Source organism: Phalacrocorax aristotelis, chromosome 4, assembly GCF_949628215.1.
Source record: "Phalacrocorax aristotelis chromosome 4, bGulAri2.1, whole genome shotgun sequence".
NCBI classification, from domain to species: domain Eukaryota; kingdom Metazoa; phylum Chordata; class Aves; order Suliformes; family Phalacrocoracidae; genus Phalacrocorax; species Phalacrocorax aristotelis.
Window position 1 is genome coordinate 6554110 of NC_134279.1, and position 24881 is coordinate 6578990.

At 39.3% G+C, this 24881-nt stretch overlaps 1 long non-coding RNA gene across 1 annotated transcript in view; it reads right to left on the minus strand.

Annotated features, from left to right (window-relative positions):
• LOC142056023 (uncharacterized) overlaps nt 1-8628 on the minus strand; it is a 34806-nt gene extending 26178 nt beyond the window's left edge. The window contains exons 1-3 of the long non-coding RNA XR_012660183.1: nt 8439-8628; nt 8200-8308; nt 403-539 (exon numbers count right to left, since the gene is read on the minus strand). This is a non-coding gene — a long non-coding RNA (uncharacterized LOC142056023). The remainder of the gene's footprint in view (nt 1-402; nt 540-8199; nt 8309-8438) is intronic.
• Nucleotides 8629-24881: the final 16253 nt, after the last annotated feature.

The window sequence follows — 24881 nt, forward strand, 5'->3', positions numbered from 1 at the left end:
GGATTTGATCAACTGACCTTGAAAATTAGGCCACATTATGATCAGTGACCAGCTGCATCCCCACCAGGATAACATCAGATGTTTGCCCAGGTTGGCAATCCTCACCGGAATGGTGTGAACTATTTTCAGTCCATCTTGAACCAACCCTGGCACACCCTGGGTGCACTGTTTGAAGAGTTCTGCACACACATGCACAGCTATGTTCTGCATAGCTATGAATCTGGCAGCTCTTCTTCCCTACCTAAAAACCATTTGACCTCCAGAGGGAAACACAGGAGGATGGGCCATGAGGTTAATTTCTGAAAACATTTAAGGGCAGTTCTGGGACTTGCTGGCAGGATGGAAATAACTCCCAGCATTTTCTATACCAAAATGAGAACTTACACACCCTAGAAACATTACCTTTTCCTTTCACAGGATGTTCAAGGCAGGAACAAAAATGCTTCATTTTTTCTTGAGGGAGCAGAAAATATCCAAGAAATCGCTTTCTGATGAGAGAATCAGACATTTATCCATTTTCCATCTCCACAGAGCAGTATCTGTTGCAAAACAAGATGGAAAAATATCCGTCTTTTTAGTAGCATGCATATATGAGGTGCAAATCAAATGTTTACCTATCAAATATGAACATATGCAAATATCTATTGAGTGCAAATACCTACCTACTGACTAAGTTTTTACACTCAGAAGACACTTTATATTTGCTTCTATTTCTGGAACTGATTATGAATGCCGGATTACCCTCACAGCTATCTTATTTTTCTTTCTCTCCCCTACTGTCTTTTTTTTTTTTTTAATTACACATTCCTGGGTGTCTGCCTAAGGGAATTTGGATGTTCTCAAAGAAAGGGAATGCTTAGGTCTGTCTCAGCAAGGGGAAATAAGATGTGTTTTTGCTGGAAATTGCTACAGGGGAAAGAAACGGATTGGGGAGGAATCTGAAGTATTAAAACCGATGTAAGCCCAACTCCCTGTTGTGAATTCAGCAGCAGTTTACAGCCAGTTTTGATCTATCTTGCCGTCATTTTCCAAAATAACTTGCATGTTTGTTAAACACATACCAACTTCAACCTCTACAAAAATGTTAAAGCCTCTCTCAAATGAGCTTCTGTGCAAATACTGTTGGATACACAACACTCAAAAAAGTCAAGATACTATAACAAATAATTAGACATGATGACTACGTCCATGAAACGCTTTTGCCAGGGGCAAATAAATCAATAATCCTGCTCTTGTACCATAGTACATCTTATGCAAAATGCTTGCCTTTAATATTTATTTAGACATGTGCAATGAGATATGAAGCTATGCTTTCTGTAAAATCCCCTAGAGGAAGCTTGCAGAGCCAACACATCAGGGTTTTCTTTTGATGCTGTGTTCTGTAATACCCTTTGTATGTGTTTCCCAGCTCCACATATATAAGATTAGAAGCAAACCAGATCATTTCCCCAGCATAAATTTTGCCATGTGGCTTGAGAGGTGGCAAGGCATTCCTTAGTGTACTGTCACTCCACATTTCCTGCCTCCTTGAAAATTTTATTTGTGATGAAAAATGATATGTGATGATGATGAAGCATCACTTCCAGAGCACATTCCACTCCTTCAGGTGTATTCTGGGGATTTACTATGAATGCCTATGCTAAATGTACTTTCAAGCCATAAGTATACTCTTTATTTCTGTATATTGGCTTATATCCCTTCTCACAAATCCCACAGAGTATATTCCCACTTGTAATGCAGAACCCATCTGGAAATGCTTCCAATTGCACACAGTTCTTATTTCTTTGTTGCATATATTCAACAAAATGACCAAACCAAATGGGAAGAAGCATAAACTTTTAAACGTAAACAAATGAAGCACAAGACAGTCCTTGGATTTGCGCAGCTTCTTCAACCTCAGCTAAGTAGTTGAATTAACCACATTTTTACCAGGCACCTAAGGACTTTCTGACTTCATTTACTCCCAAGCAAATGACTTAGAGTGGAATATTTAAAACACTATCAGTTCTGTGAAAAGGGCAACGCAGTTTCACCTCGTTATTGCTACACATCCATTGTGGTCAGCTATTTTCTTTACATCACTTCACAGCCTTTAACAACTCTGGACTTCAGGGCCAGTATCATGAACGCTATTACCCATCTCCCTTTTTACTTCACGCACTCCTGTGAGAATATTCTGAGCCATCTGTTGTCAGCACTAGTAGGTCTGCAGTCCCTGTAAGCGTGTAAATCGGTTCAGGGTCAAGGAATACAAAAATCTCTTTTCCCAAATGCTGGTCACTATGTTGCCTTGCAAGTCACAGCTGTCACAACAATCCCACCCCAGAGATGCTCTTTGCCCACAACTCATCACAAGAGCCATGAGTTGCAATGGTCCAAGGTATAATTTCTTCTAATTTTTCGTAAGAGTTCTCACAGTGGATCAGCATCAATAATAAGTGAATATTCTGTTCATTTTTAAAAGGTGTGTGTTTCCTTGCTGAACTCTGTTTTAGTACTTAATTCACTTTAATGCAGTTAATCACAGGGAAGAAACAGCCCTTTTGAGCATGAAAGAATGATTCCCAGAGACTGCCACCACTGCTAACAGAGACGTCACCAAAGCAAGATTTAAATCCCAGCTGGGACTCCAGGGACTCCCAGAGCAAGCCATCCAGGACACAGGCGATGAACCAGCTCTCCACTTCCCAGTTTAGCCACGCTATGGTGAAGATAATCCTGACAGCTTTTGCATTAAACAGCTCCAGGCTTCAGTCAGATACAACAGACTTAGTAAACCTAAGCAAGGACCGACCTTGCTGGGGCTAGAGGTGGTCAGATGTGGAATTTTTTTTTTTTTCTTCTCCTGACAGAGGTAATATTTTACTGCCATAAAGCCTAATCAAAAAAAGACGTAGGTGCCAGAGTATGCCTTGTTCCCTTTTGCAAGCAAAGGACCAGCTTGGGACTTGCGAACAACATCCTCTAACAAGGACCTTGCATCCTTCTCCAGAAACCCTGCTTAGCTTAGGGAAATGTAGATTGTCTATCAAAATTAAATCAAAATGCCACAGTTCTCTCTGAAATGAGACAGGATTAGAATACTATACTAGAATACCAATGGGGAAGATCAAGTTCAATTTTGGCATCCAGAACAAAACTCTGCAGCATTAGCACATTTTTTGGCTCTCTTCTGGCTTACTTAGCCAGTAGCACTGACTCTGCAATTACATTTTGCACTATTGCAAAGTAGTAATTATCTCTCCCTCTTTTATTCACATTTGTCACAGCAACTTCCAATCAAGTACAGAAACTTTTTACATGATAAATGTGACTGAGCAAAACTGAAATTCAGCATCACTTCTCCCTCCCTTTGAAGGCAGAAGATAAAGAAAAAAAGTGTTCCTGGAAGAATAACTTGATTAATAAAAACATCTGTAGGCTTAATGCTGAAAAAAGCAAAACACCTCCCCCTATCCTTTTGGTAGGAAATCTACCAATATAGACTGATAAATATCCCATTTTCCTAACAAAATAACATGAATGAAACAGCTGAGATATATATTATGTATGTAGAGAGGCTAGAAAAAAAAGCAGATAGCTAGAATGTAATATTGTGTTAAAGAGGAATGATTAGTGACAACTACTGATGATACTAGAATAGCTGTAGGAGAAATACTTCAGTATTGGCACTGTCCAAGCCAATTTGAAAACTCATCTGATCACATTAATTCCAAAATAGATAAAACAGGAAACCATATCAGGGATTTCCAGCTAATAGCTTTCCTAACTAAATTTCAAAAGGTAGCAAAAACTCATGGCTGTCAGACAGCACTACCAGATTTCAACAAACGTACAGGAAGGTCAAATGGGTTTCATAAATCGGGTGCTAAAAATCAATGTTCAAGGAATAATATGGGTAATGCCTGATGCCTGAGCATCTGAATATTCTTCAACTGTCCTATCACAGGTTGCCAGAACAGCATTTGATAGTATTGAACAACCCTTGTAACAGCTTGTAGCAGTTCTCAGAAAGAAATCTGCTTGGGATTAACAACATCCAAAAGGCTTGACATAACTATATAAAGTGCAGTGATATAACAGATGGATATAAATCCTGTCCCTTTCAGCAAAAACCATGAGTGCTTCAAGGATGTCTACCTTCACTCCTTTTAAATTCTCCTTGGGGACAGGCACTGCTTATGCGTATTATGTCCATATTACATTTTATGCTAGAGGTAAAATATTGCTAGTGTGATCTTCAGGCAATCAGAATAGCTACAATCAATGTCATAGTTACTATGACATGACAAAACACAAAAAACTCTTTCCAAGCTTTTCTGTACTTTACCTGTTCTAGTTTACTTAGATGGACTACCCCCACCAGCATCCTTTATTGATATATTTTATATATTATACCAATACTTTTCAATCATGCATTCACTGCTTAAGCATACTGTGGAATAAATCATAGCAAAAGAAGTGGGGAGTATAACAGGATAATGACAAAAGAATACTAAAATCAATAATACCTATAGGTAAGTAACAAACCCAAGAGTAATTTTCATCTGGGGTGGTTGGTTTGTTTGTTTGTTTTTTGACATAAGCATCTATGTTCACAGCATATATTCTACCCTCGGTTTCCCTTTTCCCTCCATTCTTGCCCAGCAACAAAAATTGCCAATCGAGACTTTTGGCCAGCACACACCAGTACCTACATTTCTCAGTGCAGAATTCAGGCATACCTATTTTCTTAGAAGCTACTGACAGGCTGCCTGTATACCAAGTATTTAATTTCAACTACTCTACCTGCTGTCTACAACGTTATGAATGAGGTTTTTTAAAAAAGACTGATTATTATTGTCCACTGTCAACTTCCATTACACTCAGGAGAGTCTCCCTGATGCCTTTAATAGGAACAGACTCAGGCCAACAGAGCACTTTTGAAAATCCCCTCCTCAGTGACAGGAGGGAAGTACAAGCCACCATAACCACATTAAGAAATATCAGAAACATATAAGTTGTCTGTTACCCAGATCTTTTCAAAACTAATAGCCCCACCCAGCAAAAATGATAGACAGACAGACCTCTGCCCCCATGTGGAGATGATCACAGGAATGAGGGCTGCATTTCCAAATAAATCCTTATGCACTCTCCACAAAGTCAGCACAAGGCAAGGCAGAGAACAAAAAGAAGGGGCCAGAACAGCAATTTGTTCCGTATTCTTCCAGGAATATATTCTCTTTTGTTTTAAAACATTCAAGTCTTCTTTACCTTCTCATTATTTGCTCCAAGATCACTAAGAAAACAAGACACAACTATTCAATTTCCAGATGGACCCATATTACAACAATTTAGGGTTATGCTAGGAAGACGAGCATTCCTGATATTGCTTGTTATTCTGCTAATTGTTCCTATTTTGGTTTTTTGTTGGTTGTTTGTTTTTTTTTTTCCCTGGCAAAAAGTAAGATTCAAAACCAGTGGAAAGCACCCTCCAAACAGCATATTATTCCATTATAAATGCAAGGCTTCATAAGTGCCGATAATGTACAACAGAGCATGGGAGTCACTGGCATAACCTGCTGCTGCTGCGAAACTGGTTGGATAACGTCTCTTCCCCATCTGGCAGGGTGCCTGCGTGCCATGAGCTGAACAGCCAAGCTTTCATGTGCTGAACAACCAAGCTTTCATTGGGAATTCTGCCCACAGGAAAAGTACATACCACACAAAAGAATAAAACCCCAATTTTCTGTCAAAAAAAAAAAACAACTTCATCAGGATACTTCCTCTCAACCTTTGCACAGAGCACAGTGCCTCACTGCGGGTGAGATTCAGTTGTGTAAACATAGGTCTCCAAGGGCATTTCAGCTGCCTCGGGGCATCTGAAAATGTCTCCATGAGGCTGACAAATGAGACAGCACCTCGTGCCCTTCTGGGCAAATGCAGGCCCAAGTGAGTTACCCCAGGGCATCTTCCAGAGCATAATAGGGCTTAATGCTTAGGCAACTGAATCCCACCCACAGTGTATGCCCCACCAGTATCAGAGTCTGCGTGTTCAGACCTGTTACAATAAATTCAACTTTTTGTTAGTTGGTTGGATTTTGGTCTTTTGCTATGAAAACAATTTGAAAACACGAGAGCAAAAAGCATTAGTGAGGCACAGAGAGACCAGAAAAGGTATACAAAGATGAAGGGGGAAAATAAAGAGAGGAAAAACATGGAATGAAGTGTAGAGTCCTGAGATATCCAGACAGGGAGTCTGAGGCAGGAAATCATACCCGCAAGGCTCTTCTGCAGCCATCCACTCCTGCAACTGTCATTCACATTTGCATTTACTTTCTACCTCACCTTGCAGAGTGGAACAGCATCAGTGCTGCACACTGGTAACAGGTGGTGATAATCCCACGGATTTCCTTGAAGATATTATGGGAAATTAAGTTTTCACTGACTGGCCCACACTACTCATAAGAATGTGAGCAAGAGTACAGGGAAAGCTGGGAGGGCAGAATCTGCTTCTGATTAGAGGAGAGGAATATCGTACACTTTGCATGAAGGCTCCAGGACCAGAAATCATCCTATGCCGATGTCGGCATCTCCCATTGAATTTTAATGTTACTGACTCTGTAGCCACCTAATTTCACCTGATGTGCTTCGGGACAGCTGATGGGTGAAAAGCTTTGCTCTTCAAACACATATTCTGCACACAGTAATGCTTAGCTGCTTTGGAGGCACTGTGCTCTTCCTGCACTTGGAAAAAAAGAAAGTGACCCCAGTGAATGTAAAGAATTCATTTCTTTGTCCATCCTGAGCACGGAGAATAACACTCATGCCTTAAAGATATCAACAGGATTATTTCCTGAGAAATGTTTTCTGAGTTACTTCAGAGTGATTTTCTAAGAGATCACCACAGTTGATAGTCAAAATAAATCAAATCACAAACTATACTGAACAAAGGTCCTCAGTTAAACTGCCAGTTACATCTGAGAAGGCAAGTATTACACACATATATGCCATAAGTTCCCAAAAGCATTCAATTTTAAACAAGGACAGGATATTACAGTCATCATTCACCATTTCTGCCCAACCATGTACAGTGTGCATCTTGACTAAATACTGGGGTGCAGTGCAAGGCAGTAAGAATCCCAGTCCACCCATTACCCAGACTGGGCAGCTCTCTGGGCTGCCTGCAGGAGCTGCTTTGCATTGGAAGTTCCACTAAACTCAGAAACGTAGACAGAACCATAAATACAAAAATGAAGCGCACTTTAAAGCTTCACAGTGTAAGTCATGGGTTTTACACTCATTTTGCAGTGGTATAAAATGGTTACATCCAGCACAGGCAAGCAATGAATCAGTCGTTCCGTGCTGCATATGCACTCAAACAACAGGACCCATCTTACGGTTGATGTAATCTCATTTTATTTCTAGGAGTGGACAATATTTTGTCCCTCCTCCAAGGAAATCACAGAGGCATTTGCACTGCAGAATGGACTGCAAAGCAAACAGCCAAAGCTACGATGCACTAAGCTACCTTCAAACCTTGAGACTGCACAGCCCCTTCCCAAATCAAGGACCTGAAAAGTGGGTTTGCTAACTCACGCCAAAAGCTAGGCTCTGCCGCTTCAAGCATCAATGTTAGTTTTTCTACATGATAATTAATTGCACCTTATGGCCTCTCCAAATGAGAGCTATCTTAGAGGTCTTCCTAAAGTAACTCTTCCATTTACTTTCATCCTCATTATGAGCTCAGGTTTATAGAGAAACCTAAGCAGCAAATGTAAAGGGTTGAACGTCATGAAGCAGCAGGCTCCATAGTTAAGCAATCTGCATAGTTCAAGAAAAAAAAATCATAAAATCATAGCATGCTAATTTGTAGTGTTAATTAACAGAGAATTAATTTGTGCATTTTAATACAACTGCAACAAACATCAGAATTCTCGCATGCAACCTCTTACCCCATTCAGGAGAAAAAAAAAAGAAAAATCTTGAATATTTAGTACATGGCATTTCATTAAATGTGTATCACCAGATCCACAAATGTAATCATTTGATCATGGAGGTAAACAAAGAAACAAGCAAAATAACCCCAATTATTTGCAACTGTGCCATTAATGCTAAATCTCCTCAGGTCTGAACTCGCTTTAAGAGGTTGAAGTTCAGACTGTTGGAATACAATGCATTCATGTTTGATGCTACAAGCCAGAAAAATAGAGACATTACCAGCTCCACGTCCTTGTCTCAAATGTCTTCCGTCCAGACCTTTGATGTGGATACAGAATACACGCTGCTCAATTTCATGTCAGTGTTCCAGTTTGCTTTGCTTCTTGCCCTACATACAACATATGTTCAGTTATTAGAGGTTTTCTGCATATTACGTCACTTTTACAAGTGACCTCATGAGCTCGCACCACTAATTCAAAATGACTAGCGACATTTGCTCGACATTTCTTTGAACTTACTTCTCCTAAAGGATGGGCTGTTGAACAGAAGTTCATCCTTCTGCAGAAATAATAGACAATAATAGGCTTTGGTATCTGTTAAAAACATGTGTACCAGCAGGCAATCTCCTGTTACAACAGGGAATTACTTTTGATAACGCACAGGACTTTGATCAAACCCTTATACTCTGTTGAAACACTTCACCCCTATTGTCTTCTGCAGTTCCAGTGGCTAAGCTACTTCAGCTTCAATTACTGCAGCCTGGCTCTAACAGATCACAGAATAAAGTAGCCACAGTAAATTATTCAAAATTATTCAGAGTGCTAGATTATAGCTGTTTGCAAAGCATTCCCACTGAACTTGAGGGTATAAGGCATTCAGCAGTTTACAGCTCTCAAATATTTTGCCCCAAAAAAACTTTTTTTTTTTTCCCTCAAGAAAGAAAAAGAAGAGAGGAAAGAAAAAAGCACTTCTTGTACTTTAGAGAAAAATCCACCTTTAATTAAGAGGATAAACAAACCATTCAGCCATTTTTAATTTCAGATTTCTAATGTGTTACTTCCCAATGCTGCAACATTCAAGGTTTCATTTTCTTGTTCAGATTTGCAAACAGAGAAACATGAGAAGGAACTGAGGACCAGACAATAAATAAATAAAAGTGTGTGCAGTGCAAAAAACAATGTACTACTTTTTTTTGACCTGAAAATTGTCTCAGTCTCATCTGGCTGCTAAGACAATCTTTGCTGGTGTCAGAAGCAAAGGTTCATAAAGAAACTCAGGGGTCATTCCTTTGCCGCATTGGGATTCAGAGCCTTGCGTTATAAAACCAGCTTTTCCAGGGATAAAGAAAGGCACAAAACCCATCTTTTAGGGACAGTGATGTACCTGTCTCCCTCCCTCTCTCCTCAGAGTGGCACATCCCAAACTGGAACAAACACTTCCATTCCAGGCCATTGTTCTGCAAAATAGGAAAACAAGAGGGCAAAACTCAATCCAAGTTTCCCAAGGTCAGTGTGCATGCTCCAGTTGCTGAAATACTGGATTCAGTCGCTGAAATACTGAAATACGAAGAGATGTCAACTCCTTGTACCTGTTCTCAATGAAAGTGGCAGCTACTGGTGTGCTGAATACAGAACATTTTTGTATTAGTTATATCACCCGGACTCCTCTTGATATGAGCCTTCAAGAGATATAGGAAGTTACGTGCCTAATACAGGCACCCTACAGGCTGCAAGCACGAGACAAAAGATGGATCTTGTCAGGAGTAAGGCATCTTCTGCAACAGAACTGTTGCAAGACTTCACTCATCTCTGGAACGGTATTACTAACAACTAGCATCCTTTCAGGTTTAGGAAGCAATTAAACTGGGCTTCAGTAAACAACACATTTTGGACCTACATTTAAGCGTTACTAAGACCCTTTCATTTGTAGATATTTTCTAGAAAGTTACAGTAAATCAAATACAGTTCTTTTTAAAAATAAATAAAATGGAATTAAAATATATCCACATTTCTGCCTTTATTCACCTTTTTTTACTTTTCCTATTTACAACTTTTATTTCATGGAGCTGGACCCACATTTTTAATTATATTTTAATCCATCCATAAATATGTAGGATATACATTCTGAATACAGGTTTAATCAAACAATCTTTACGATACTACCTAACTAATTTTGCTACACACATAATCAATTATGACTTGCTCAGACTCATATAAGTACTTTATATCAGGATACAAGCGAGGAAGGAATAAAATTTAAACACACATTTTTATTTATTGGCATAATTGAAAAATATTTCAAAACATAGAGATCTTCCCAGCTACATTGATGCAAAAGCAATAGCAGACAAAAAAAAAAAAAAACAACAAAAAACCAAGAAAGCCTTTGGCCTGAATGGGGTCAGATTTTTATAAAGGTGAAATCGCAATCTCAGTTGTCATGTCTGGTTTCCCACTTGAGTTTATGAAATCTTTAATTCATTACCTCATGCTTGCTTGATATAGATGGAAGCATTAATGTCAGGTAAAAAGAACTGTTAAGAGAGAAGTTAGAAATGAAGCAACAAGAACAGGGAAGTTTGTTTTCACATGTATGTTGTAAAGGTAAAAGAATATCAAACATACGTTTACAAAGCACGCGCTATGCTTTCTACAATTGCTCTTCACAACCAGCTCTTGTTTCTCCCTTTAACCGCAGGGAAGACCACTTTTCTTATTCTGTGTGTACAGCACTTAGCACAACTGTCAATGACCTCCAGACTTTACTGAAATACAGAGGACAAATAAGATAATGGAACACACTCAGTGTAATCTCAACAGATCTCTAAATCGAATATTTTCCCTGAAACAGTCAGCCCTTTAAGGAAGCACGCATCTTTCACCTACTTTCTGTGTTTCATAAAAATTGTTTTATATGTAGAAAGATGGGGGGGCACTGTTGTGTGTTGAAATTAATTGTTCATTAGTCCAAAATTTGACACAAAACAATACAATATACTATTATCCTATAAATCTAACCCAGGTTGGAAACTGGCCAGTGCTGTGCCATTTGAAATACAGTTTGCATATCGTCACATATTTTAAATACATGGATAATAATACATATAGAGAGATATATCAAAACCAGGTTTTTTTCACATGGGAAAAATAAAGGAAAAAATAATTATAAAAATATAGCCAAATTTTAAGTTAACCCAAATCCAAAGAATAATCCCCAGGCAACCATATATTATGTGGTATCCTCACTCAGCTGAAAAGCCACTGCTGCATCTGTGACTTGGGGGGCAGGGGCGGGAGAGTTCTGGTGATCAAATAAACCACAATACTTAATGCATTCTTAATACTACATAGTTTATTTGAGCAGATAATGTAGGTTGAGAAAGTTACTTTAGCCCCATGGTATACAGCAATTATATCCACTGTCAAGTGCTTTCTCATCAGCTACCCTTAGGTCCTGCCGGCAGAAAATATCCAATGCCAAGTAACGCCTGAGAACACCCAGATTTATGTGCCTCTCGCTTATCCACTGAAGGCTGTCCCAACTTAAGAACACCTCCTTTTACACTGAAGTTGATGCCTATCAGATGGCTATTAATTTTAATGATAACAGAAGAAACCATGAGAGTATGTCCTGCAATTCTGTTCAGTCCGGTACATAAAATAAAATTTCAAGTTTTACAACTCCACGCTATTTACTAGAATAAGCTAGCACAGCACACTCCCCTCCTCTCCTGCTAATGAAAGGCAAAATACAATTCACAATGTGGCCATCCTGTCCATTAATAATTCACATGTGGGCCAATATCAATTTGCTGGTCGATGCTGAGCAATCTTTTTTTGGTCAGCAATGTCTGTGTCCCTTCAGCTGGATCACAGAAACAGATCTTCAGCTAATGAAAAGTCAACATAAGTCTCTTGAACTCTGTGCATGTGTTAGTTTACACACCACTCATAACAAGAACTGACAGTTTCATCTTGCAGTTCAGTTTTCTCATTTTTCAGTCTTTAAATTCAATTTTAACCTTTTTTGCCTGGATGCCATTCCCTTCAAGAACTTTATAACAAGATAAACTTCCAACAGACTGTAACTCACCCTAAAGAAATCTCTGATACAGGAAGTTTAAAGATATCAGGGGAGGACTTTTAAAGCTGTTAACAAACATATCAGGCTTGAATGCCAAAACCGAGGTTCAGATCACTGTTTACACACTTGATCCTCATGGGATTTTAACACTTTGGAAAATGGCAGACCTTATAAGAAACAGTTGCAGAGTTTCTTGTTTGGCTGCCTCCTCCTGAAATCTCGCTGAGTTTTGCAACTTTGCTTTTCTACAGTGAGATATAATTGAAGAATACTATTTGAGAGAAATTATTTTGTCCTGAATGTACCGCATTGAAACACAAGGAACTATACCTAGATAAAATCTATCAAGCAAGTTCTGCAAATTATTATGTTTCCGTGAGTTTATTGGAACATGAGTTCGCCTATCACAACATGTGACTTACTGTTTTTAACTTTCAAGATACTAACTGATAAGCAAATTTCAAAGTTACATGCCTGACTGCATAAGGGAGATGGATTTTGAATCACCTACAAATCCTGACCGCAGAGTACTCATACCCTTCTCCAGTCGGAAACGAAACAGCGCCACATGACTTATCTGAAATTCAATGCTATTTGTATTTCAAACATTAGATTAACATGCTAAAAAATGCAACCACAAATACCAGCATTGAACAGGCGAGAAAGAATATATTCAGCTTCATAGATATTCCTTCAGAGGATACATAAGTTAAATTACTCAAAAAGCTATTCACTGTAGACTTTTCATTCGGATCTAGTTCAAATGTAAACAACCCTTGAAAATTTAGTTTGTTTTTCCACTTCCTGTGTTATGCAATGCACTCAAGTTACACAAGGCTGTTTTTTCAGCTGGATCGCAACATGGTAGCGTTTGCAGACCAGTGCTGATGTTTCATTAATGATCTCCATAACAAGAAGATCATTGTTTTCTTTTATGTAAATGCTGGCTAAGTTACAATCACATTAAAATTTACTACATTCTTTTTGGTGGCCTAGTATCAGAGAGAAGGTCATGCTCCCTACCAGTAAGGACACTCCAACAATGTGCAGGATATTTTGGGTGAGTGCCTAGTGATTAAAAGAGCCATATTGTTAATGAAGTCTGCCAGCGGAAGAGGAAATCTCTGTTGTTCATGTCAAAACAAGAAAAGAACTTGGTTTTTAGGTGACATTCAAACTACTCCATACAAAAAAAAAGGTTCTGTACAGCTGAAACTTTTCCCAGTCAAGGAGCCTGATCTAATAGCTGACTCAGAATACAGTTTCAAATTCTAGCTTTGCCACAGACTTCAGGAGCATGGCCAGGCCAACTCATTATTTCATCCCTCATTTATCAGCCACAAACCAGAAACAGTGTTTTTCTCCTTTTTTCTTAACTATTAATCTAAACCGTAAGCTCACGAGTTAGGAGTAATTAACTGGTAGGTGCAAACCAGTCCAAAGTAAAATAGCATCCCAGGTTGTAAATGAGAACAAGTGGAAGACCACAGTGCACACATCAAATAAAACTGTAATTCTTAGAGTAACATTTTCAACTGACAGTGAGGTTTTAGTTCACAAATCACTCAAACATCTTTTCCCAAAACAAAGTCTTTTAGCATAGTAATGAACTATTATCTTATTAAGAAAAAAAAAAATTAACACTCTATGTAGAGTCACACTTAGTTTCAGGTACAAACTGGCAAACTGGAAAATGCTGACCATTCATGTAACACCCAAACACTATTCCAAGCTGAAAACAAGGCTTTTGGAACAAATGTTATTTTACAGTGTTAGTACTACGGAACTGAAAAACATGCACAAAAATGCACGCAGTGCCCTCCTCACATGCAGACTCTGACCCAACACTTAGGAAAGCAGCATTTATGCAAACTGGAAATACTTTAGGGAAAAAACACCACAAGATATATGAATAAAATATCTGCAATAAACAAATGAAGATTTTTAAAAAAGCAAAAACTAAAAATAAACCACATTACTAACAAATGCTTTCAGTAAATATGCCACATTTAATCTTGTAATAGCCTTTGCTAGTTTCCTGAGGCAACAAGTCACTTTAAGAAAATGTTGTTGCTAGCTGCAGCCCGCACAGGGACTGCCATGCAATGGGCTGTGTAAGGTAGGCAGCAGAGAAGCACTCTTAGAGGGACATGACACCCAATCATCTGACACAATACCTCCTTCTCTTGTGAATACTTGTGGGTCTCACTTGGCTTCTTTTGGAAATACTGAAATGTTAGAGAACTACAAACATAGTAAGGAACTAACTAGCTTGGTATCTGTATTCCCGGTCACTGCTTGGACACATGATCACAGGCAGCAAGTCTCAAGCGCTCTTCTGAATGAACCTAACAACACTGACTGCCTCTATCCATGCAGCTTTGGAAACGTTAGAAAAACATAATTTAAAGAGAACAGTACTTTAGCAGTTCAGCAAAGTAGCTATAGCATGCAGGAAACAGTGAGAGCTACATTGCATCGAAGTTAAAAACACATTATAAGGTGTGTCAAAGATACCAGAACGTAGTTTTCTAGGGACCTTGAGCTCTGCATAATTACTTATAACAAACTCCGATGCAAAGAACTATTAACTTTTCTCCACAGAAACACATTCCTGCTTTTACCACTTGCAGTCACATTTTCCTAGGTCACATCTTATCCTAGTAATCCACAGCAGTGAGAGTTTGAGCAGGGATCAAGATCTGGCAGGTGCCTCTGGAGGAAGGCTGCAAAAACACTGTGAAAAATATTGGTTCAAGTTGTGAAATCAGCAGGGAATACACCACTCATTTTGTGCTTTTGTTCTTCTGCTTGGAACGAAAATAGATGAGTGCATCTTTCCAGATTTCTTGGAGAAAGATCTAAACACAGGGAAAGACAGCCAGGAAAGGAAGGGTTGAGAAGTTGACATGTATAACAGCAACAATAACCTGAAGGGAAAAGACAAAGAGGGAAAAATACTTAGCAGGAAACAGATTTCATATCATACTTAATCTACTCCAAGAATTCTACTAAAATAAGAGAAAAGGTTCAGTGGAGTTGAGAACACAATGGTTAAAACTTTCAGGGAAACACTCCTGGCATTTGCCAGGACTTTTGGAACAGCTAAAATTGCAGTTCTCTCCATTTCACACGCAAAACCACATCTACTCAGATGAAATGATGAGTTCCTTCTGCATCTCATTTACCCTTCTCCTAGTCTCCAAGATATTCTCTCATAAGTTTACATGCAAAGTTACAGAAATCTACCTAAGGTTCCACAAACATCTCTTCTCTGTAGCGTTTCTGCTTGTAGCTTATGCTTACCTCAGAGTCCTTTGCCATGTACACAAAAAGATCTGTTTTTACTAAGAGTAAGCACACCAAATCCAAACTGTCCCATAGAAATTGTGAATTGCTGCTGTTCTCCCTCCAGGCACAAGCACATAAACACCTGAGGTTTGTTCAGTACCAGATAGCAAAAGCTGTTTCAATAAAATCAGCAATTTTCAGCAGGTAATGCGGTAACAGCAGCAGATGGTCTGAGCTACAAGGAGAAGAGAAGCCATTCTGTTATTGTACATCTTTACCTCTGCTTACTCCGGTGTAAAATGTGGGGTCGAAAGGATCTTGTCATTAGGTGGCAGACTGGATTAAACTTCATTAAGTTGGGTTGGGATAACACTGGTCTTTCACTTAAGATGGCTTTATAAAGCCATTAAACTTGCTTTAGAGAGTCGAATAGATTAAACATATAAACTACCATGCAAAGCAAAACCGCACACAAGGCCACCTCAGAACCTGAGCTACGTAGGTGGAGGTGTGTCACAGGATATTTTTTTGGCAGAACTGTCTAGCTGTACATCTGAAATGAGAAGGCAAAATAGTACAAGACAACAGAAAGGACAACCAAAGCCAGTCAGGAAGTCACAGCAAGAATCATGTGTACATACATTAAAAAAAAACCTTGATAGACGGAGAAGGTTTTATACTGACCAAGAAATTCTGGGAATTGCACTCAGACTTTAGACTTATTTTATGTTTGGGGTTTTTTTTTTGTTTGTTTGTTTGTTTTTTTTTAAATTTTGTTTTTCTGTATTCAGAAAACCAGAGTTTTGTACCTTCCTTGCAAATAAGTAAGATGTCATTGAAGATTTTCTTTGCATTGCCATCAGTTTCCTCTCTTACTGGAAATTCCCTGCAAAGCCCCATATTTTGACTATTTCTGCTAGAGAATACACATTCTTGCAGCCTTTTGCTAGCACATTCTCAGTAGTTGTTCTAGCAACAGCACTGCAATATCAGAGAACAAGAATGATGTGAGGAAAAAATTCAGGCTCTAAAGAGGTATATTTGTGTTCAAAAAGCAAATATGGCTGAATGGAAGTAAGAAAAAATCTGCTGCTCAGTCACCAATGCCTACAGCACTTCAAAACTCAGAAGAGAAGCTTAAAGAAAGAAAAGGAAAAAAAAAAAAATCACAAGCTGGAAAGAAAAAGGCAAAAATCAGGAGTTGGAGATTTCACAAAAAGAAGTAAAGCATCATTTAGAGTGTTTCCAGAAGAAAAGGCTGGACGATGAGTTGCATGGAAAAATAAAGCATGGTTCATTCAGTTTTGTGCTTAGATGGTATAATGCATGCTAAAAGACCTGATGTCTTTATGACATGCTCCGCCAATCTGAAACTAAATCCAGAGAAGTTTGTCATGTGTCCAAAAGAGATCATCTACCTTTCATACACCATCAGCAGGACGGGAATTACTGCTGACCAACCCCCACAACGCTGCATTGAACAAACCACCTCCGTAGGCGCTCCCAGACCTGCAATTCTGTATATCACTGCTTTAACTACAGGTCTCTTTCTGGGTATACCAATAATATAAGCCCACTATTCAGCAGAATGATTTAAGATTTTCAAGGCTGAAAAAGGCCCCTGTGACAGCTCCTTTCTTGGCATATACGTGCTCTGAAACCCTTCAGACTAGACGCAGATGATAGTGTTTACGGATTGATAGTGGTGTCAGAATGAAGTAATGGACATTTATTACCGAAACCCTTGTTCCCCAAAAGGAGATTGGTACATCACCTGGAAAGAACCTGTAGGAGGGGCTGAATCTAGGATATTTTCACTGGTGTCGCCAACTCATCAAGTGTCCAGAAATACTGCTGTGCTGTGATTTCAGTAGCTCTGAGGCCTGGTCACAACCATAGTGACAAGGATGCAAATGTCAGATTGCATGATATAGGTAGCCTTTCAAGTGCACGCTCATTTATACCTGTATGAAATATGCATTATCCTCTGACGTGTTGCGGGGCTCTGGAGAATTAAACTGGAGGTAGGTGCGGCCCCTCCGCCAACATGGGAGCTGCCTCTCTTCCCAGGTCACCTCACATACAGGTGACTACATCCACATTTCTCAGCTCTGTGCAGCATTTCCAGTTCTATCCAGCTCTTCACACCAGCCTTTTGCAGCCACAGAGGAACTGCAGTGCTTAGCTAGGAATATCCAAATTGCCAGTGCCACTGCAAGGGATTTTAGTGTGAGGAAACACCTGATTCATTAGCAGCTTCCCTCTCTTCCACTCTTAGATCTATTCCTAGACCTCCATTCTGTTCTGTTGCTGAATCACTACAGAGGTTGGGCAAATCAAATGTAGCCAACTTGGTTCACAGAGGTCATAAGTTTCTTCAGTTCTTGTTCCAGTCAATGGAAGACACAAGTGTTTGGGTTATCAGCAAATAGGGCAAGTAATTGCCTTGTGCTTCAGTTCCTACATACATAAAATGGGAGCAATTACTCCTTCTTTCTAAAGTGACAGCAGAACCTTATATGAAAACTGCTGAAAATTTCCTCTTTCCTACAGACCATGGTGGTCTGTCATTGTGCCAGTTCTTTTGTCCAGTGTTACCACCTGACTAGCTGCCCTTCTGTTTAATGAAACAACCAGAGCAATGAGCTGGAAGTCCTCAACGCTTTCTTCCTACTCACCCATCTTACCACACAGCTATTTATGCCACCCCTGTCTGGCTACCTCCTCGTTTTCTCAGAGCTGGGGACACCTGTTCCGCTGTAGCAGAAAAGAGGTAAAAAAGCAAAAAAGGAAACCATCAGAGAGCATATTCAGGAGTAATAGGGATTTGAATACTATCTTCCCTAGCCTGGTAATTACAAGGAAATGGCAGCAAATCTAAATCATGATTGGGTAGGAGGTAGCCCTGCCAGCAAATATGATAGTCCTAGAAGGCCCCATTCAGCAGCTCTTTTGCTGTAAAAATATTATTGCACTGAAATGAAATATTTTGGCCTCACTCCAGTAACAACCAAGGCAGGCTATTGTTGCCCTGGAAGGAAATTTTGCTCAGTGCGATGGAACCAGCCACTGCCTACTGGAGAGAAAATTCAGCAAAAATATCTCTTTGTTTTAGTATTCTGGACTGAGCCTTGATTTCTCTCCCTGCTGTCAAAAAAAGGAATACTCTGTAAAGGGGACCTTAACAGCAGACAGTGGTTTGAATATACGTCGCCTTGATCTGGCATACTGCCTGTTAAAACAGTTAGACATTTTCTTACAGCCCTAAGACCTTCTGGCCTGACTCTGAGTCAGACAAGTTCACCTAAAACAAAGGACAGAGTGCAAGTTAGATCCGGTCAGAGTGCATGCATATTATTGCCAAATCTGCTGGGCATCTTAGAGATCTTGATACTACAGCTTAGGAGTATAAGATTAATATAAACAACAAAAACATTCTGATAATTAGACTGTCAAGCAGAAAACCTAACAGAACACATTCAGATATTCAAAGCACAATTTGATATTCAAATACACTTTAGATGCATGTGCATCAGCCCTTTGGTGGCCAATATGCTGAAAAGATGACATCAGTAGTTTGCAGAAACAGAAAACAGACAAAACTTAGCCAGATAGTGCTCTGACTGCTAGACTCTTTCTTCTTGGCTTGTCACTGACACTGTTACCTTATAAAGCAACACTGAGCAACAATTAAGTAGAGCTGTTATTCACCACTAACTAAGCAAAGGAAAAGAAATGAATGAGCTTTCCCAGGTTGCAGTAGTTCCAGACCATCTCTCAAAGGGCTGCATCAATTACTGTCACTTATTTGTCAGCAGTATGCCATGATTAATTGGCGAGACCCACATTTTTGCATGCCTTACATCATACACGGCTCTGCTCCCCCATCTGTTTTCATTGGTGTTATAGACCAAAATGTTCCACACCATGTACCTTGTCAAAGCTATACTAATGTCTCACAATGGACCCAAGCTAAAACAACTTAAAACCCTACAGATTACCTAAATGTGCTGAAAATAAAGATGTAAAGAGAAGTGACTGAAAGATTTAGTAGAATTGAAAGTTGAGATGCAAAAAAGAGCAACAGACTTTAAGCTTTCTTCCACAAAATGAGAAAGTTATGTTGGCAGAATAAGGAAATTTGTTGTCATTTCTAAAATACGTGGAAAAGTTTTTATCGCTAATTCAGAATAAGTAGCACTTTACAAAAACCCCCAAGACATTTAAAAAGTAAATTGTTACTTAGCAGGAACAAGTATATCAAAAACAGCCTTAGGTTTCAGTTCCTCACACCCTTATTTTGCTGTTTAGGATGGTGTTTGCATGCCTCTCCCTCATTTTCTAAAAATACCCGAGTCCTATGGACTTTCACAGGAGTCCAACATGCATTTAAATGTTTCCTTGGAGTCTTAGTGAACGTATATACACATGTATGTGCTAGGTAGTCAGTAAAAAACCCCATACATTAAAAAGGAGGACAACATATGATAACACACAAACTTACAGTTATAACTATAATAAAGGCTTGATCGTCAAAACACCATTCAACATCTGTGTGGTCATTTTCATGTCTAGAGATGAATGTGCTTAAAAAAAAAAAAGGAATTCAATGTTATTTCCGTTCTAGCCTTGACAGCCATCAGGACTTTTTATATGTCTTGTGATACCTGTCATCTTTCTGAGAGCTTCTATTCAAAAATCATGCAATTTTGAGAATCTGACTTTTTGTTCTTTTAAAATACGCTTCTCTCTCTCCTGACTGGAGAAAAGGTAAAATATCTGAAATCTTCATTCTCAGCCTCCAGAATCCATCCATTTTTAGAATCCGTCTCTTTAGAGCCACAAGATCCATTTCAGAAGATGCTGTGAAGGACACTATAGCACCTCCACGGGAATTATGCTTGCCCTTTCACGCTTCCTGCCTTTCTGACCATTTGAGGCACTCAACAAATATGTACACTACAATCATCTTCTGGCTTTTTGGTTGCGTTGGCTTCCAAATTCAGAATAATTAAAATGGCACAGTGGATAATTAGAAGTCTCTCATAATTATTGGACCATCCATTAGTAATTCTGCAAGGGTGGCACTTTTCCATAGTACAACGGGAAAAGGAAGCTGGAAGTGCCCCTAAATTTGTATGTTTTTCACTCACAATATAGACAACCTAAATTCAAAAGCATTATTTTTCTTTCAAAGGAAGTAAATTTTACTATACTTTGCTTACCCTTTAGTTAGCAGGAGTGATTGACAGTCCAGGTCAAACATTAAAACACCTGTATATCCTTCTTTAGTTTCCCCACAGCTCTGGAACATACTCTCTGAGCTTGAATAAGAGTCCTTTTGAGTGAGCTAGATGTTCAATTACTCTTCTTCTCATGAGAAGTCTTATTTTCTGTTCCTGTGTCAATGAAATAATGCAGGGGAGAGGGAAAAATGAGATGGCCACCAAGATGATCAAAGGACTGGAAAGCCTGCCATACGAGGATAGGCTGGGAGAACTGGGTTTGTTCAGCCTTGAGAAAAGGAGGCTAAGAGGGGATCTCATCACTATGTACCAGTACTTAAGGGGTAGCTACAAAGATGATGAGACTCCCTTTTTACAAGGAGTCCCATGGAGAGGACAAGGGGGAAGGGACACAAGTTGCTCTTGGGGAGATTCCGATTGGACATGAGAGGAAAATTTTTCACAGTGAGGACAGTCACCATTGGAATAATCTCCCCAGGGAAGTGGTTGACTCGGCCACATTGGACACCTTCAAGAGTTGTCTGTACAGGGTGCTGGGCCATCTTGTCTAGACTGTGCTCTTCCTCGAAAGGTTGGACTAGATGATCCCTGAGGTCCCTTCCAACCTGAGATTCTGTGAGATGACTTTTTAGGAAACTGGATATTCCACATCATGCATTCCCGCTAACAACACTGTCAGGCATTTAAAGTTTCCCACTGCTCAATTATTAGCTGTGACAAATAAAATCCTCACAATAACAAGTCCTCCCTCAACCTGCAAGTGCTTTTATAGAAACAGAGCCTTGTGATCAGCTTTCTGCTCCATCTCAGAATTTTGGTGCTAAAAGGAGAAGGAACAGAAGCACAGAAAAGACAACCACCAGCCTTACCAGTCAAAACTGAGTTTATAGTTTCAAAAGATGTAAATGATCTGTAACATCAAATACAAATAATTTCAAATACAACTAATGAAATTTTACTTCCATTTCCATACCTGTCACTGTATAACAACAGCATCTTCCTGGGTCCAGGAGCTGTGGCCTATGTGCTCCCATAGAAATTGCATAAGCTTACTCCAGTGCATCTGCGTGTCAGTTTCTATCTGTTGTTTCACTACTCGTAACAGCAAGCTACTACCTCCACCTTTGCCAAAGTGACCTCTAAAGTCTCTGCTGTCACACTCCGGCGTGACAATGACCACAGACACCATAAAAAACCCAAAGGGAAAACAACAAAAGCAAGTTTTGACCTGAGAAGTTACAGAGATTAGGAACCAGGTCTACATGACACGGCAACACTGCACGATAAAAGCTCAGTTACCAACATAAAATGAATTTTCATGCTTTGAATATTTTTGCTACTTTCTCAAAAATAAAAATTATTCTGCAACACCACGCAAATGATGCAAATGTAAGCACAGAGGAATAAAGTTAAGTTCAGGCCAAAATGCAGATAGCCATGCTTTTGGGATGGCTATATACCATGCCTGCGTAAAGATTATCACAATATCAACACTGTCGGTATCGGCTCTGCTAGTTACTCACGTTGTTGTGCAGAACAGAACAAAGCCTGGCTCAGAGATCTGTCCTTTATCCGGGAGTTTACTGGTCCCAAAAGGCAGATTCCCACTTCTGTGGTGCAGAGGGCGTCCGCGTCTCAGGTGCCATCAGCACCCTGGACAGTGTGAGCTTAGGCCTAACAAGTGGCACATGCTGTTACCCACATGCAAAATGCAGACAGAACAACCCCCGTGGTCATCCATTCATACACCACAAAGGCTTAGGGACATCTCTAATATGGCGTTATGCCCAAGTTTTCACAGCTTCTACCAGAAATATGTTGAATTTTCCAGTAAGCCAGTTTGTGTGCATCCAGAAGAGAACAGGGTTCCAGTAAAACAGTGCAATCGATGCAAGCTCTTGCCAGAGACAGTTTTCTAGTATCATTGGCTGCTGTGCTAGTTTTGCTGCTGACAGCAGCCATGGTAGAAAACTGAAGAGATAAAAAGCAAGATTAGACTGGGCTTTTGTCTTTACCTCCATTTAGTTATAAAGCCCTTCAGACTGCTCCTCCAGAATGCTCCAGTGCTAGAACACCTCCTCCTTTTAGGAAACCAGCAACCTATTTCGAAGTTCTCTCTACAAATTCACTTTCACACTTATTTTTTTAATTCAACTTTGACCCCATGCTATTTATTTCTCCTTTCTTCTCCTTTGACTGTTATATTCTACAAGATATAAGCCAAGAGGCTACCTAAATTATTTTGCATTGACCATTATCTTGCCACAACAATACTGTCTGATGGGTCATTTTACATTAGCTGAGTTTTTCTGTTCCCAGCTGCACACTATGAACATAACACACATCTTGCTCTTAGAGCTGGAGCAAAATTCAAAATTGTGTTGGCTTTAAAAAAACAGCAACACAATAAAAATGACAGATAATTTGCATGACTCAGAAAACCACAGAAGGTATATGTAATGTTTTTAATATCTAGACCTGGATTTCCATTTTTATGGATTATTTACTATATTCTACCTTGCAGGTTTACATATACTAATCCTCCTGGATATATTCAGCACAAGGAATGATCCCTGGCCTCCAGCTTTGAAGCAATTTACTACTACTGCGTACACAGCACTATTTTAGATAGACATTATAGGTAGTATTGGCAAAGTGTTATGCTGTAGAAGGCTCTGATCTGTTCACCTTAAGACCTTAGAAAAAGTTCCCAAAGCTTTGAATGAATCAGTGGTATTTCATATGCTTTGTCATTATCTTTCAATTCATGGTGTCCTTCCATTCAAGTCAAATTTGAAGAGCAGTTGTGTGCCAGTAGGAGAATGAGAAATGAGAGAAACATATAAAAGATCTGGCAGCTATGCCATTTTGACAAATATGGTTTAAAAACAGGACAGAAGAACTTTCCAAAGCAGAGGACAGGTAGAATAGTTTGTTTAGTCAAACTATGCACTCAGAAGAAATGCAGCAGATCCTAGAACATGCTCTCAGTCCCAAATTAGACACCCAGATCCATCTGGTATATGGATGGAAACACATGGAAAGTATACAAAAACAAAGTGCAAGAGGGAAGTTGGCTCATGTAACCAGTATCAGTCAGAACAATGATAGGCACTTCATTTCAAAGCAGGTAAGTGCCTACCTGATTAGGGATTCTCTACTCTAAATCCTGTTCTCAGTGGTGCCCAAGTAAGGACACAATTAGACATGAGAGAAACCTGCCCACTGCAGCCTCTTTGCTAACGTTACCAATTTCCTAGAAGATTAAAATTTTGTCTAGACTTTTCACTCTTCTCCATTAGGGTAAGGACTCCAACACAGCTATTTTGGGAATCCAAGCCACAGGGTCAATATAAATTAGATACGTAACTCACACTTTGGAGAAGTCTACTCACACAGGGGTGCTTCTGTTAGTCTGCAGACATGGAAGCCATATTCTGTGTTACATTAACAGTTTGTTCAATGAACCTCATCAACGAAAGGCCTTCTTACTACTGTCAGTTTTTCCTCACAGACTCAAGGCTGTCTCAGCCTAATATGCAGAGGAGGTTTTAATCCTTTCCAATATAAAGGCGACCCCAATTTGTCTTGTTCGGTCATTACATAAAACTGAAGTCATATTCATAACATCCCTTTCCTACTGTGCACACATTTTGATCTGTGTATGTGCATGCATGCATACATAAACTTCTAACTTAAATGTATTACTTGTGCCTATTGTAAATGGTGAACTCCATAACCATACACTTGCATATGTCTGAAATGGAATACAGACCAAACGATTAATCTGTGATCTATTTTGGCTGACCTCTAGAAAAATGTTGTTCTTAATGTCTGAGTCTTCTCAAAATATGCCGCAAGGGGTACAGAGAAGAAAAAGAAATCATAAAAACAGTCACTTTATCCAACCCGGATCTGCTTTTAGAAAAAGCAAAGGCAAAGGCCACAGCCATTTTGAGTGCACAGCAAGCATGTAGCTGTAAATACTTTTAGAGTAAATGCCTTCATAAGTTGTTTTTATCTGTCCGAAAATATCTTTTGATGCAAAATATTTAAGTATTTATCCCCTATCAACAGAGAGATGAACTACAGCTAAAATGAACAACATCCTTGTGGACATGATAGTAGCCCATATCCTGAGCCGACCTTGCTGGACTCTTAACTTAGAAAACAGCACACCTAATCATAGGAAACTTGCAATTACAGAATTGACTACTGACTGGGCTTTTATATTCAGAAGAGAAGTTACCAGAAATTACGAAAGAAGTCTGCTAGCAAACACGTACCTGTTAAGTTCTCTTAGGTTTAATAAATGCATTCACCTTGCTAATAACTTGTTAC